General features: G+C 44.2%; 1 long non-coding RNA gene across 1 annotated transcript; it reads left to right on the top strand.

Annotated features, from left to right (window-relative positions):
- The first annotated feature begins 287 nt into the window (after window positions 1-287).
- LOC126524579 (uncharacterized) lies at window positions 288-14535 on the top strand. The gene is made up of 4 exons (XR_007598011.2): window positions 288-654; window positions 8103-8220; window positions 11405-11624; window positions 14288-14535. It is a non-coding gene; the product is annotated as an uncharacterized lncRNA (long non-coding RNA).
- The last annotated feature ends 404 nt before the right edge of the window (window positions 14536-14939 follow it).

Here is a 14939-nt window from a genome sequence, read left to right as displayed (position 1 = left end):
AAAACATAGCGAACAGCGAATGCGGAGCAGTACAGCAGAGTAGTCATACAATCACGTAGTAGTGCACCCGTTGGCTAGAAAACCTAAAGCGTTGCCAGACGATCAACTGCCTCGACGCTCAATGACTCAACAGTAAAACGTTAGATCAGCATATCCAAGAGGTAAGTCTGGAAAACGCATTTTATAGTATTAGGCAATAGTGTGTGACTCACAGGGCCGCAAACATTTATTAAAGTTTTGTTTCAAGTTTTTGTTATGAGTTTTTTTAAAAATAATTTTACGCCAAACATAGCCATATCTAAAAAGTGAGCAGGAAACACTGATACCATCTCTTTCGTTTGCGTCGTGTTTGCATTTTTCTGTCGCCATTTCGTACGTATTTTTGTTAGTCGTCTCCCGGCAAGTTGGTTCTTTATTTTATGCTCCGGCCTCTGCACGTGCGTTTGTTTGCTCGGACAGCTGGAGCGTAAGATGTCTCACGTCCTTGTAAAGTGAGTTGACGATAACAAGTGGGACGTGTATCCCGTGAATGCTTTGGCCGACGCGGATGTGGCCTTCCGTCTCGTATCGCAGCAGGGGTCAATTAAAGAAGTATTCAACTCATCAGTTGGAAAGAAGGAGCGCCACCGGACCCGGCAGTACTCCTTGCCTTCGGTGAGTACATCTCGTGTTTTTTGACGGCTGTCCCTACTAAAGTAACATATTTAACAGGTAGAGGCGGGCTAGTTGGTGGTCGATATTGGAATGCATCATGTAACCGCGCAAACGACAACGGACGAGGAAACATCCGCGCCTGTCCTGTGTGTTTCTTTCCTCGTCCGTTGTCGTTTGCGTGGTTACATGATGCATCCCAACTAAAATCCTGTTGGATTCATCCACGTTACACGGAACCTGTATCAGAAAAGTTTATGCGCTGTCCAGGTTGCCGTTGTAGCGTGTTGCACGTACAATCAGTTGATCACTAAGACACGGGGGAAAAAAAAAACAGCGAATATGGTCGACGCGACCAGTTTGTGTGCTAGACCTTGACATTTTTCATACGTATGCCCGAGCAGCGCAATGTAATACAGCCTAGCCACAAATTCGTGCCAGCTTCCCCGCCTATCAGTCATTCTGCTCGATATTTCAGCAAAGTTCTGACTGGTGTCGCATAAAAGTCGCGGGCCGCTTTTATCGTCGCGACATGAGATTGGAGGATTTTTTACAAGCACTGCTTCCCGGAGGGGACATGTAACCGGCAAACGGACGCTTCAGAAGAGCACTTGAGATTATAACAAAAGAGGCGGCGCAGGTTCTCCAGGGCACCCAAGGGGTTTAGTGACATGAGCTACTCGTTGCCCCAGATTTCGATCCGATGAAAGTCAGACCGAAGGGAGTGAATGTCAGACAGGTTGTTAATTGGACGATATATGTAGCACGCAGTCGTCAGCAAAAAGTGTGATGTTAGAAGAAATATTACTCGGTAAATCATTGATATATATTAGGAATAATTGTGGGCCTAGGATCGTTCCCCCGAGGCACGCCCGAGATGACAGGAAGATAGGCAGAAAACTGTTTCTTAGCGTGCACGAATTGCTGGCGGTTAGTTAGGAAGTCACAAATCCATTCAAAAGCAAAAGAATTAACGCATGAAAGTTTTACAAATGGGCGTTCATGAGGAACGTTATCAAATGCTTTCTCGAAGTCCCCCCCCAAAAAAGACACACACGCGCACGCACGCACGCACACACACACACACGCACACACACACACGCACACACACACGCAGGTTGTCCCACATAAATTGAGTCAAAGTTTTAAAAATAAAGGCACTCCGGTTGCGAGTTGAACCGAATGCATAATGTTGGCACTGGCTAGAGATACTCCGAGTATTTTTTATTTTCCCCTTAACTAAGGCATTAGTTAGGTTTCATTAATCAACTCTTTAAGTATTGACTGCAGACACCAAGTGTGACACGCAAAGTTGTAGAACACCTTCAACCTCTCAATAAATTGTTTCCAACACGATATATCTCACGTGCTCCTTTCTTCCGCATTCCAAAGAAAGCCCACGAAATATAAAAAAATACCATGTGACAAGGCAATGGTGCACTGTTATTGTGCTACTTGCTCTCAAGCGTGCGATGGATGAAAAGGTCGGCTGCAGCGAGACTGGCCCGCGACAGGGCGTTACGTCTGGTGTGTAGGTATCTGGGCGTGCGGCTTTTATCGCATGACGGCACAAACGCGTGCTGCTGGCCGAGCGGTGCCGAAGCGATAAAGCATCTAAGGAGACGAAAGAGAACAAGAAGATAGCTTTATTTTTTTTGTTCTTGAAATGGACAAGAGCCGGCGGCCTGCCGATGGAGTGTAATGGGGTTGGGCGGGGAGGCGGCGTTAGGGCCGGAATGATTTTGCAGTGACCTTCAATCCAAAAAGCGCCTTTCGATTATAATGCGTGTTCGAAGAGGTCACCATCTCATAGGCACATTTTCCAAGCCGTTCTTGATCATGGTATCAGGGATGAAGTTGCAAACTTGTCTTACTTTTTCTTTTAGGTTCTCTGATGTTGTAGTTGGTGTCCGGTATACTTGATCCTTGATGTAGCCCCAGAGAAAGAAAGCAAGGGAGTTAAATCTGGCGACCATGCTGGCCAAGCAATGAGCCCATGTAGTCCAATCCACTGCTGCGGGAATAATTCATGCAGCCATTTGGAAGCTTTGCTGCTGCCATGTGCATGAGCACCATCATGCTGATACCAGATATCCTTGATCCTAGCCACTGGAACTCTGCAAAGAAAATCCTCAGGCGCCCCATCAAGGATGTTGTTCATATGTTTCGCCTGTAAGCATGTTATTTAAGAACAGGGGGCCAATGATAGTGCCACCGTAAATTCCACACTACACATTAACCGACCGCTGATATTGGTAATGTCTTCAAAACCCAGTGAGGGTTTTCGTTGCTCCAATAGTGAGTGTTGTGGATGTCCACTTCGGCATTACATGAGAAGGTAGCTTCATCAGTCCACAATGTTTTGTTGGCAAAGCCCGGCGGAAGATAGTCTTCCGCCTTGATTATATTCCAGTTTGCAAAGTTCTTTCGATTTTTTATATAGCGGGGCTCCAACATCTGGTGCAGCTGCATGTGGTATGGATGAGGCTGCCTCTTCTTAAGTACTCTCCACATTGAGGAATTTGGCACTCCAGCTTCAGCACCCACACTACGAGCACTTGCACGTGGGTCTGAAGAAAACTGACACAGTATCTGTCTCCACGTCCTCGCCCAGGATTGAAGATTTATGTTGTTTCTTCGTAAAAGTCCCAGTCTGTCTCAGCGTTTCATATGCATGCACAATCATCATTGAGCTCAGATGCTTACCTGGATGCCAGTGTTGAAATAGCTAAAGTGCACGCCTTCTATGTCCACTTGACGCACCTAGAGCCAAAACCATATCCTCCCTTTCCTCATTGGAGTAAGTCATATCCGCTGCTCAACGTTGGTCACAGCTGAATAGCGTTGCTGTAGAGAACACGCAGGGATACGGGTGCCTGAGGAGCTCTGGATATTGGGGACGAGCTCCACCACTGGAAAAGCTCATGCCACCATCGGCGTGACGTGACATGAGGGGTCACGTGGACACAGTGGCCGCGTCGGCTGCATTGGACGCACCGAAGTGTGCTGAAAATGAAAGTTTAATGTGCCACCTGTGCTGCGGTTCTGATTAAGTGGTGAGGCTTTACCGCTTGACAACATTTTAAAGTACTCTAATAGGTAGTGGCTGCCTTTGGAAGCGTGCAGCATGGTAGGCTGCTGCTCGGTGCCGTTGTGCCGGACGTACGCAATGGAGCCTGGTGTCAGCCTTATTCACACGTAGCCGCAGAACAAGGAGCCACGTGAAGCTTGACTCGCGAAACTTAGAACCGGCAGACAGCCATCACCTACAACTCCGGTATGCAGCAAACAGACGCGAGGAAGATTTCTGCTATGGTGTCGGGCGTGCGCGATGTTCGGTGAGTAGCAGAAAACGCACACCGAGACGCTTGCCCGCGCCCACTGCCTGGCTAATGTCATGACGGTTTTGGTCTATGAACTTGTTGATGCTAGGTACTGGCAAGTTCACTGGAGCAGAAAGGGAGCGGCAAGAAGCGCATTAAAAAAAAGGCATGGCATATGGTCACGTTTGTGTTATGAATTATTGCACTGGATTACGAAAAAGAAGCACAGGGAAATTGCACGCTGAGAAGACCGATAAGCATACAGTGCGACGTTCGCTGGAATTGGTTCAGACGAGGTACATAAGGTATGATCTACATCCGGTAAATTGGAACAGCCTGTGGGCGCACTCTCTCGGGGACTGACACGCTGGTGACGGTGCATAAGTGTGAAGCCAGACGCGGCCACCCGATACTGCGACCACGAAGTGATGTGCATGCGCGGGGTGCGAGATCAAAAAAAAAAAGTCTGGTAGACAGTAAGTGCGAGAAGGGGAGCAGACGGGGCCAGTATGGAAAGAGTTGTCTGAAGAAGACGTGTAATCTTCCTTGAATATAGCCAAGGTTTTTTTACCATTAGTTAGTTTTGTCCACGTGTGACTTATCCGCTGTTATTCGAGCCCTCAGGTTTAAAGCTGTAGCATCATCGTTCAATTTGAAAACTTCTACAAGGTCATTTGTGTACAAAGGCAAAATTGTAGCAGCAGTTATCGCTTTTCATCATTCCCACGCGCTTCGCCCTTTCCTTCTTTCAAGCAGAATCAAAATGCTGCTTTCATCTTTTCTCTTTTGTGGCCTTAGATGCTTTATCGCTTTGGCAACATTTGGCCAGCAGCATGCATTTGCACCGTTCTGCAATAAGAGCCGCATGCCCGGATACCTACACCAGGCATAACACCCTCTTGCGGGCCAGTCTCACTGCAGCCGACCCTGTTCATCCATCGCACGCATGAGAGCAGCACAATAACAGTGCACAAGTGCCCCGCCACGTGGCATTTTTCATATTTTGTGGGCTTTCTTTGGAACGCGAAAAAAGGGGCCATGTGAAATATATTGTGTTGGAAACAATTTATTGAGAGGTTTCTGTAAATGCTCTACAACTTTGCATCTCACACTTGGGGTCTGCAGCCAATACTTAAAAAGTTACCCGCTGTGGTTGCTCAGTGGCTATGGTGTTGGGCTGCTGAGCACGAGGTCACGGGATCGAATCCCGGCCACGGCGGCCGCATTTCGATCGGGGCGAAATGCGAAAACACCCGTGTACTTATATTTAGGTGCACGTTAAAGAACCCCAGGTGGTCGAAATTTCCGGAGTCCTCCACTACGGCGTGCCTCATAATCAGAAAGTGGTTTTGGCACGTAAAACCCCATAATTAATACTTAAAAAGTTGATTAATTAAACATAAATAATCCGTTAGTTAAGGGGAAAATAAAAGAAAACAGCCTGAGTAACTCTAGAACAGTACCAACATTATGAATTTGGTTCAACTTGCGTCCGGAGTGCCTTTCATTTTTAAAACTTTGGCTCAAGCTATGTGGGACAAGCTGTATATATAGTACAGGAGGGAGATTGAAAGGTTAGATTACATAGCTGGCTGTTCATTACACTATTGCCAAAAAAGATATTTGTAAATTCAAGAAACTAACCCTCATTTATCACTGGTTGCGAATAAGCTCATTATGTAAACTAGGTGGGCACTTAACCAGACTTACTTAGTCAAGACAAGCATGGGCCGGTTTTTGTAGCAATGCCTTTTCCCATGGAGGAAAGAAACAAAGTAGGAGGGCTTGATGTGACATTTTTGAAGAAGTGACTAGCGCAAGGGTGGACATGAGACAATGAGACACTAAAAAGGTGACAAGGACAAGCGCCTGTCCTTTTCGCCTTTTAGTGTCCACTCTTGCGCTAGTCACTTCACCATGGAATACCAACTAGCCCGGTCTCGCACACCACATTTTTGAAGCCGGAAATGCAGCCATGTTGGTGTGCCATCTCCCTTTGTGCCTCCAATCAGCTCGCCAGAACAGTTAGGCACGAGCTTTGAACTTGCATTGCTATGAGCTGCCAGAAGTGTGTGCTGCTGATGCGCATCAGAACAAAGCCTGTGAAACTTCTTGAACAGTTTTAGTGAAGCAGACGCGATCCTGTGCCCATCTGGGGCACGTTGAAGAAGATGACAAAGACCTGCACCGCGAATACTTGAGTATGTCTGTTGCTGACACTTGCACTCACAGACCCAAAACATCTCTCAAGCTTACACACCTCGCTTCAAAGTCAGCTTGTCTTGCTAACATTATGTGCTGCGAGAAAGACACGGGCCGAACAAGCTTATCTCACTTTCCAGGGGCCTAGCGCAGCAGCGAGAGCTTAAGGGGCATGGTTGCTATGGCAAGGTTTTCATTTGGGGCACCATTACCAGTGCTGCATTGCGAAAAACAGCATGCGACTTCCGTCACATTTCCTCCAACACGTCTGTGCTGGCCGGCGCCTCTCCTACGCTCTCCTTCCCCCATGCCTTTTCCCGATGACAGTGCCTTTCAGTGCTCTTCGCTTTAGTGAGTGGTCAAGTGAGGCTGTGTATCGGGCGGAGCTTTGAAAGAGGCCACTCATAAATGCGAAAAGCACTGAAAGGCATTGGCATCGAGAAAAGGCATCGCTACAAAGTACTGGCCATGCTCGCCGCTTCTTTCTGTATAAGTAAATACAAATAAAAATTGGCTCAGAAATGTACAGGACTTGACACAGCATAAGAATTGGGGATAAGAGTTAATGGAGAATAGCTTAGTAACTTGTGAATCGCTGATGATATTGCCTTGCTTAGGAACTCAGGGGAACAATTGCAATGTATGTTACTGACCTGGACAGGCAAAGCAGAAGGGTGGGTCTAAAAATTAATCTGCAGAAAACTAATGTTTAACAGTCTCGGAAGAGAACAGTAGTTTACGATAGGCAGCAAGGTACTGGAAGTGGTAAGGGAATACATCTACCTAGGGCAGGTAGTGACCGTGGATCCGGATCATGATACTGAAATAATCAGAAGAATAAGAATGGGCTGGGGTGCGTTTGGCAGGCATTTTCAGATCATGAACAGCAGGTTGCCATTATCCCTCAAGAGAAAAGTGTATAACAGCTGTGTCTTACCAGTACCCATCTACGGGGCAGAAACCTGGAGGCTTATGAAAAGGGTTCTACTTAAATTGAGGACGATGCAACGCGCTATGGAAAGAAGAATGATGGGTGTAACATTAAGGGGGATAAGAGAGCAAGTTGGGTGAGGGAACAAACACAAGTTAATGACATCTTAGTTGAAATAAAGAAAAAAATGGGCATGGGCAGGGCATGTAATGAGGCGGGAAGATAACTGATGGTCATGAAGGGTTGCGGACTGGATTCAAATAGAAAGGAAGCGTAGCAGGGAGCAGCAGATAGTTAGGTGGGCGGATGAGATTAAGACGTTCGCAGGGACAACATGGCCACAATTAGCACATAACCGGGGTAGTTGGAGAAGTATGGGAGAGGCCTTTGCCCCGCAGTGGGCGTAGCCAGGCTGATGATGATGAAGCAAGTGATCATTGTTAGCATTGTGTTCAGTGGGGCTGGTTGGTTCATGTTTAGAACAAAGACAGGAACAGCACATCACAGAGCACAGGGCAGCGCTCTGTCCTGTGCTCTTTACTCGCTCGCCCTGTGTTGCGCTGTTCGTGTTTTTATTCTAAAGTGATCATTGTCTGTGTTTATATATTTTTAAATAAGGTTTCCATTGAAACCGTTTAACGGTGTGGAGTAAACAAAAATATCTGGACATCTGAACATTCGAATATTATTCATCAAACAACCATGCAGGCTGACTGATCACTGGTTGTCCAGTTTTAATCTTTGAGTAAGTTGGGAATCAAGCAACCGAATAACTGGTATTGCCAAAGGCCTGATTTAATGGTGCTTCTGTAGTTTGTCAACTACCATTGGCAATATTGAATTAAGGCGTGTTTGTAAGAAGGCGTTATGTTGATAACTTCGAAGACAGTCTGTGAAAATGCACTGCCCATAGATAATTTTCGTGTGCGTGATACTGCTAAACCAATTGTTCTTGTATATCTTTAAAAAAATAGATGCTTTTTTTTAAATTTCAGATCAACCCATGCAGCACCTGTACTGTTCAGGTAAAGGCACTTCAAGAAGAAAATCAGGAATTAAAAGATGAAGTGGAACATATGAAGCGGATGGCAGAAAAACACGATTACATTTCTGGTAAAAAGCCTTTAAACATATGTTGCCACAACATTATACAGTCAGCAGCTGTGCTAACCTTGGTGCTTGACCACTTGCCATTGCTTTTGAAAAAGTTGAAGACCCTTCAAAATAAGAAAGAAGTTAATTTCATGAAACATGTTTTTCAACGAAAAGGTTTTTGCTTCCGTTATTACAATGTGAACTTGGTCACAAAGTGCCAAACTATGTCATAAAAGGCGCTGGCAAGAACACTCTTCCTTTCTTATGAAAGCACAACAAAATTTTTCAGGTAAATGAAGAGAAAGAAGTTTTACACCATAATGCATTCGTCAATTATCAGCCATTTCTAACATTTTTATAGGCCATCGAAAGGCAGTAAAATGGTCTGTGTTTAGAATTTTTTCCAGTAAAAGCTTAAATTTTGCATCAGGCAAATGGTCAGGACCTGTACAATGCAGAAAAAAATATGCTTGGACGGAATATGGTACAATAGTGTACACATGTGACGACCACTCAAGAAAGCCGATACGGTGTGCTAATTTAACAATGAATTGAAAAAAAATATGCAAACACTGCCTCTTGTGATAGCTCATTCTGTTGTTATTAAACTGAGAAAGCTTTATTAGAATATATTTTTGCTTAAAGGGAGAAAAAAGGATATTGAAGTGCTATTCCACCGATCTCAAAATGTACAATACATCTTCTCACTTCAGGAAGCCTCTTGGCACCAAAGACGGAATGCATGGATACGAGCGCTCCTGTGCCAATAAATAGAGGTTAGGCTAAACTGATTTTAAGGTGATTGCTTCATTTCTAGGGTGGTTATGAGCCTCTTCAGTCAAGCAGGGCTGCTAGATTACTTGTGTTTACCAGCATGTCACTGTCTGCTGATTTCCTGCTTGGTGTCCTTACACAGCATTGGGCAGTGCATTGATACCGACGTGTTTGCTACCTGACTACTTGTGCCAATCTAGTTAGAATTGGGCAGAATGCAATAAATAAAATAATAATAATAATTGCAGATTCTCGTAAATATCAAACGAGTAAGTTGGTGGGAATGAGCTGCCCAGTATTGTGTAAGTATGACGAGCCGGCCGTTAGTAGACAGCGACATGCTGCTAAATACATGTAATCTAGCAGCTCTGCTTGACTGAAGAGGCTTGTAACCACCCCAGCACTGAAGGAATCAACATAAAATCAGTTTGCACTACCCTTTACTTATGGCACAGTAACGCTCGTGTTCAGTACTACAGGCTCAATATATAACAAAAGATCAAAGGACAAGAGAAAAAATAAAATGTGCATGCATCCGCTAGCACAAAAACTTGGAAAAAGACAGCAGAAAGCACAATGAAATGAACAAAGTGGCAAGTGATCGCTTTTTCATTCTGCGTAACTTGTGCATTATCCACTCCCAGTTTAATTTCACATGCTGCCATGGCTCAGTGGCTGCATTTTGACTGTGGTGCAATCCAAAAGCACCTGTCTGTTGTGATATACTAAAGAACCATAAGTGATTGCTTTCATAATTTCGTAACCAATTTATTCTGCAGAAGCACCCAAATTAGTCAAAACGACCCAAAACGGCACTTGGCAAGGTTGTAAATCAAGCCGAACAAACAGTTGGAGCTTTTGTTGCTTGCCCAAAGGTGCATATATCTATCATATCCTCTGTCTTAGCTAGCTAACATAAATGCATGATATGGTACTGTCAGAAAAATGAATTTTTCGCACTATCCTTAATCTTGTTCTCTGCAAGCCCCAAGTCTCTTCGAGTCAAAGGCAGGAACATGCAGATTGGTATAGCAATGCATCATCAGAAATTGCTGTTTATTTAAAAAGGTAGTAAGCAGGATGACCTCATTGATAGGCTGCATTTTTCATATCAATTTTGTCTGTGAAAGCACACATTAGGGTTGATGCCTGAGGAAACTTGTCACTGTCTTCACTGTAATTATGCATTTATCTTTCTGGTTAGAAACGTCATGTATAGTCCTAATATAGCGTGTGCTGTGTAGCATCCATGTCTGAACCTGTACTTACTATTGCCAAAAAGCACACGTCCTGTCTCCCTTTCTCATCCGTGTTTTCTTCGATGAATTCATAACAATGAGCTTGCGTTCAAACCCTTTTAAGCCACTGATAACTTACACCATCACCAGACAGTAAGTTTAATGTCATGAGCTTGTACAATTTCACTTGATGGATGTCACTTTGGTGTTACATGACAAAAAAGTGTCACCTGATATTGAGGGCTATGGTGCTTATCAGAGTAGTATGCACTTGAGCTTTTCCTCTGCCTTTATGCTGTGTGTAGAAATCATGAATGGATAAGAAAGTGCCAGAAAAACCAAACTTGCCTCCGGTGGGAGCCAAACCCACAACCTCTCCACTACAAATTGCGTTACCGCGGCAACTGTTCCAACTTCTAGATTCTTGGGTATTTTGTTTATGTGTAACCGTGGGTGTGTTAGCCAGTTCTACTCATGCCAACCCATTAGATGTGGAACATCCTTTTCGCCAATGGTGACGCATATGTGAACTTTATGAGCAAGCAGCTGACCAATAAACTCTTGTATGCTATTTGAAGACATCAAACCTGCCTGATTCAAGACCCTCATTATGAAATTAAAGACAAAGTGAACTGAGGGGCCCAATTTTGTTTAACACAATCATGTGAAACCAACAGATAATAAGCCAAATAAAGCATAAAGGAAGTGATCTGTATTTTTTTTATGTGTAGAAATGATAAAGCAAAATGATAGTGGATGAAAAACAACTTGCTGCTGTAAGTCATGTCAGTAACTGCTGCAGGTTACCGCATTGTTTCTCTCCTTTAAACTTAGCTATTTGTTCCTAGATGTGTCACCCGCTGTGGCTGCTTAGTGGCTATGGTGTTGGGCTGCTAAGCATGAGGTCGCGGGATCGAATCCTGGCCACAGCGGCCGCATTTCAATAAAGACAAAATGGAAAAGCGCCAGTGTACTTAGATTTAGGTGCACGTTAAAAACCCCAGGTGGTCCAGATAATTCAGAAGTCCCCCACTACAGTGTGCCTCATAATCAGATCGTGGTTATGGAATGTAAAACAGCATAATTTAATTTTTTGTTAGATATGTCATTGCCAGCAAATTCTGAATCTTACTCTGCAAAAGCTTATGGGCTATACAGCTCCCACATGATTTTTTTTTTCATGTTCCCAGGTGGACATTGGGGCCGGTGTGAGTGTTGAACAAGGCACCCTAGAGAAGCTATGCTGAGCTTGCGAAAGTGGCCTTGGCAAATTTGCCAGGGCTCTTTTGTGGAATGTATTCACCCCAGAGGAGCTACGGGACAAACCGCTCCTGGGTGGGAAGAGCAACTTGCACTTAAACCAGCCATTCAAGGAGGCCTTGGACCCTATTCGTATCCGAGCTGTGATTGGTATGTACGTCAGTCCTAGTGGTACAACTCCAAATTCCAGTCTTGAACATTATTTAAAAAATTCGCATCTCCTCATGCGTTACTTAGCAAGAGATATGCGCCAGCACAGCAATATTGGCTTTTAGTTTGGTTAAGCTCGGCACCACCAGGTAGCTGGACCGTACAGAGCGATCAGGCCACTCACGGACGTCTAGGCTAAAGCTCCTTATCACAGCAATAGTAGCATGGAGAGGATTTAGTTTATGCTTCCACCTATCCGTCAAAATCTCCAAATCTTGCCTGTGGTTAACAGAAAACCGAACACGCTCGGCACTGCGACAGAATACTCGCAACACATGCTGCTTCAACAGCTCTCGCTTGGGATCGACTGCCAGTCAGCTGGCAGAGAAGTTTGAGAGGCTTGGTGCGCTGGCTCAAGACAACTAGAAGGAGATGACAGGATGTCCCATCACGATGCAGAGCCAGTGAAGGCGGAGCTTAGCCTGGCGAATGAGTTGGAGAAAAAGCATGGCTATGGAGGGTAACTTGTAATTGGCTAAAGTTCTCTTAAAGGGCCCCTGAAACTGTTCGGACAAATTTTGTAGACGCGTAGGATACAGCTAAAGCTAATCATTCACACCACAATTTGTGTGAAGCCTTGCATATTAAGAGAGCCACTGACGATTACAAGTTACCCTCCTCCGTAGCCATGCATTTTCTCCTCGACTCGTTTGCCAAGTGATCAGGGCTAAGCTCCGCCTTCACTGGCTCTGCGTCAGGACGGCACGTCGTGTCGTCTACTTCCAGTTCTCTAGGACCGAGTGCGTGAAGCCTCTCCAACCTCTCCACCAGTTGCTTGGCAGTCGACCCCAAGCGAGAGCTATCGAAGCAGAGTGCATTCTGAGCAGTCTGTCGCAACGCCCAACGTGTCTGGCATTCCGGTAACCACAGCTGAGCGGACTGATTGGTGTGCACGGTCTAGCCACCTGTTGGCGCAGAGCTTAACCAGCCAAACAACGAGCTAATATTGCTCTATCTCAGCGTAAAACAATTTAAGTATTTACAAAAACAACATGTTAACGATTACGCTCGTGCAAAATATTTACACCAGCAGCAAAGAAGAATACACTTTGTTACTGTTACTGTCTTTGGTCGAGCTCTGTGCCATCAGATGGCTGCACCGTGCAGTTTGCGCTTCTGCTCATCCTGTGAAACAGCACAGTCAAACGGCCAGGCCCTGTCTCCTTGTGCTTGCATTTACCCAAATACTGGACTCGCGAAACACTATTGTGGTTTTTAATAATCCTCCGGTGTAAAGTGACAGCTGCAAACGTGCAAATTCTGGCACCGATTCGATATCGACAGTCCAATGCGCTGCAGCCACTTTGCTCGTCTGCTGCCTTGCAGAGGGACATGGTGTCGCAGCTTGACATATTGCCATTTACAATGTTTGCAGCCTTCAATGTAACAAAGGCGAATCGTGTTGCTTGCGAAAGGACTGAGACCGACAATGACTGCGGAGCTCTCGTAAAAATGGAGCATGTTGCAACACAAGCAGACGACACTTGCTGTGTGCCGGAAGCGTAGCGAGAAACTTTTCTTGTGCATTCTCTTTCTGTTACTTTCTTTTTATAGAAACAAATTAACTAACATTCCAACTATTAAGAACAACATTGGTTCACCATAAAGTTAAAAAAATTATAGATGAAGCGCGCTGGGCGGCCAGTTGGATAGCTTGCCCTACCAGCATCATTAGGACAGTTTACATCAAATGGTTAGATGCGACTGAACATTCAGCCGAGTGGTGTGCTGTGATCGGCAGCAATGTAAATTTTTGAAATCTTATAATAAATTATGTGCTTTAACCGGAGCACTTACATGTGTCAAATAATGATCAGAACGACCTATGCTCTAATGGCTCAGTATGTTTGTACAGAATCATCAAAATCATTTCGAGGTCCCTCTAATGTGAGATGCTTTACACAAATTGTTGTGCGAATGTTTTACTGTAGCTGTGCCCCATGTGCCTACAAAATTTGTCCGGACCTTTTCAGGGACCCATAAGTGTGTCTTACCAACAAGGCTGTATGTCAACGCTTGTTAGCCTTCATATAGCTGTGATACTTTAGTGTTGCTATCATTGCTTCCACTTTTGGGTGAAGCTTCAACTTTCTTTGTCATTGAAATTCATTTTTTCCGATTGCCCGATAATTTGATAAGGTTTACGCACCCTTTTGGGTAAGAGAAATTTTCTGTGAGGATAAATAAATTTATAAAAGGTCAAATTTGCATTCAACGAAATTTTTATACAACGAAGTAAAGTGCTGGTTTTACTGGCTTCGTTATAGAGGATTACCTGTACGTGCAAATGAATTATATAAAATTCCAATGAATAGCTGCTAACACACTGACCTGTTTATGTATGCCAAAGAGCTTGGCGCCAGTACTGGGATGTTTATCTTCATTCTGCCTCTGCTCTTTACAATATCGTGGTGCACACCTGATAACTGCAGACCTTGGCTCAAAGTACACAACGTATAGCTAAATTACTGTGTTTTTACGACTGACACTAGCAGTGTGGCCTGCACTTAAACATAGCATAAGGCTTCAATTTGTTATTCTTTTATTAGAAAGCTAGAAAATCCTGTATGCATCGGTAATCTTATGCTGTATTTCTTTTCCAGACTACACATGCTCCAAGTTTCCCTCTGCCAGCCTCTCCTGCATAAAGAACATCATCTCCTCAATGCTGGCAAGAGAAATGAAGGAGCCTGAAGCTCAATAAATTTCTGGGCCATTGTATAAAAGGAATGATTCACATGCTTTTTGTTAATCACGAAGTTGTTTCTTTTCATAACACCACAGGGAAAGAGGCCTTGCAATGGAAAGCTAGAAAATGCACCTTGAAGATGTCCCGAGGCCAAACGATGCCTCAACGGCGAATACCAACATTAGTTAACTTTATGTTGCATTGCACCTTACAATCCATAAATTTAATATTGCATTCCACTTTACAATCCATAAACTTAATGTTGCATTCCACTTGAAAATTCGTAAACTTATTGTTGCATTCCACTTTACAATCCATAAACTTATTGTTGTATTCCACATTACATTTCATGGAAATGCAATTGTTCATCCATGGGAATTCCATAGAAAGTCAAGGCAATAACTCGTAAATGAAATTACAATGGTTTCACGGTGGCCACTTTTCAATGCTGGTCAACAAATCTGCAATAGTGGGACAATGATATTTCAACAAAAATTTTGTTGATTGAGCAATAGGACGGCAATGGAATATCTACTAAAATTCAACACTAATTTTCATAAGGGACC

This window comes from Dermacentor andersoni, chromosome 3, assembly GCF_023375885.2.
Source record: "Dermacentor andersoni chromosome 3, qqDerAnde1_hic_scaffold, whole genome shotgun sequence".
Classification (NCBI taxonomy): Eukaryota; Metazoa; Arthropoda; class Arachnida; order Ixodida; family Ixodidae; genus Dermacentor; species Dermacentor andersoni.
The sequence above is the reverse complement of the archived record's forward strand: the minus strand, read 5'-3'. Positions and strand labels throughout refer to the sequence as shown.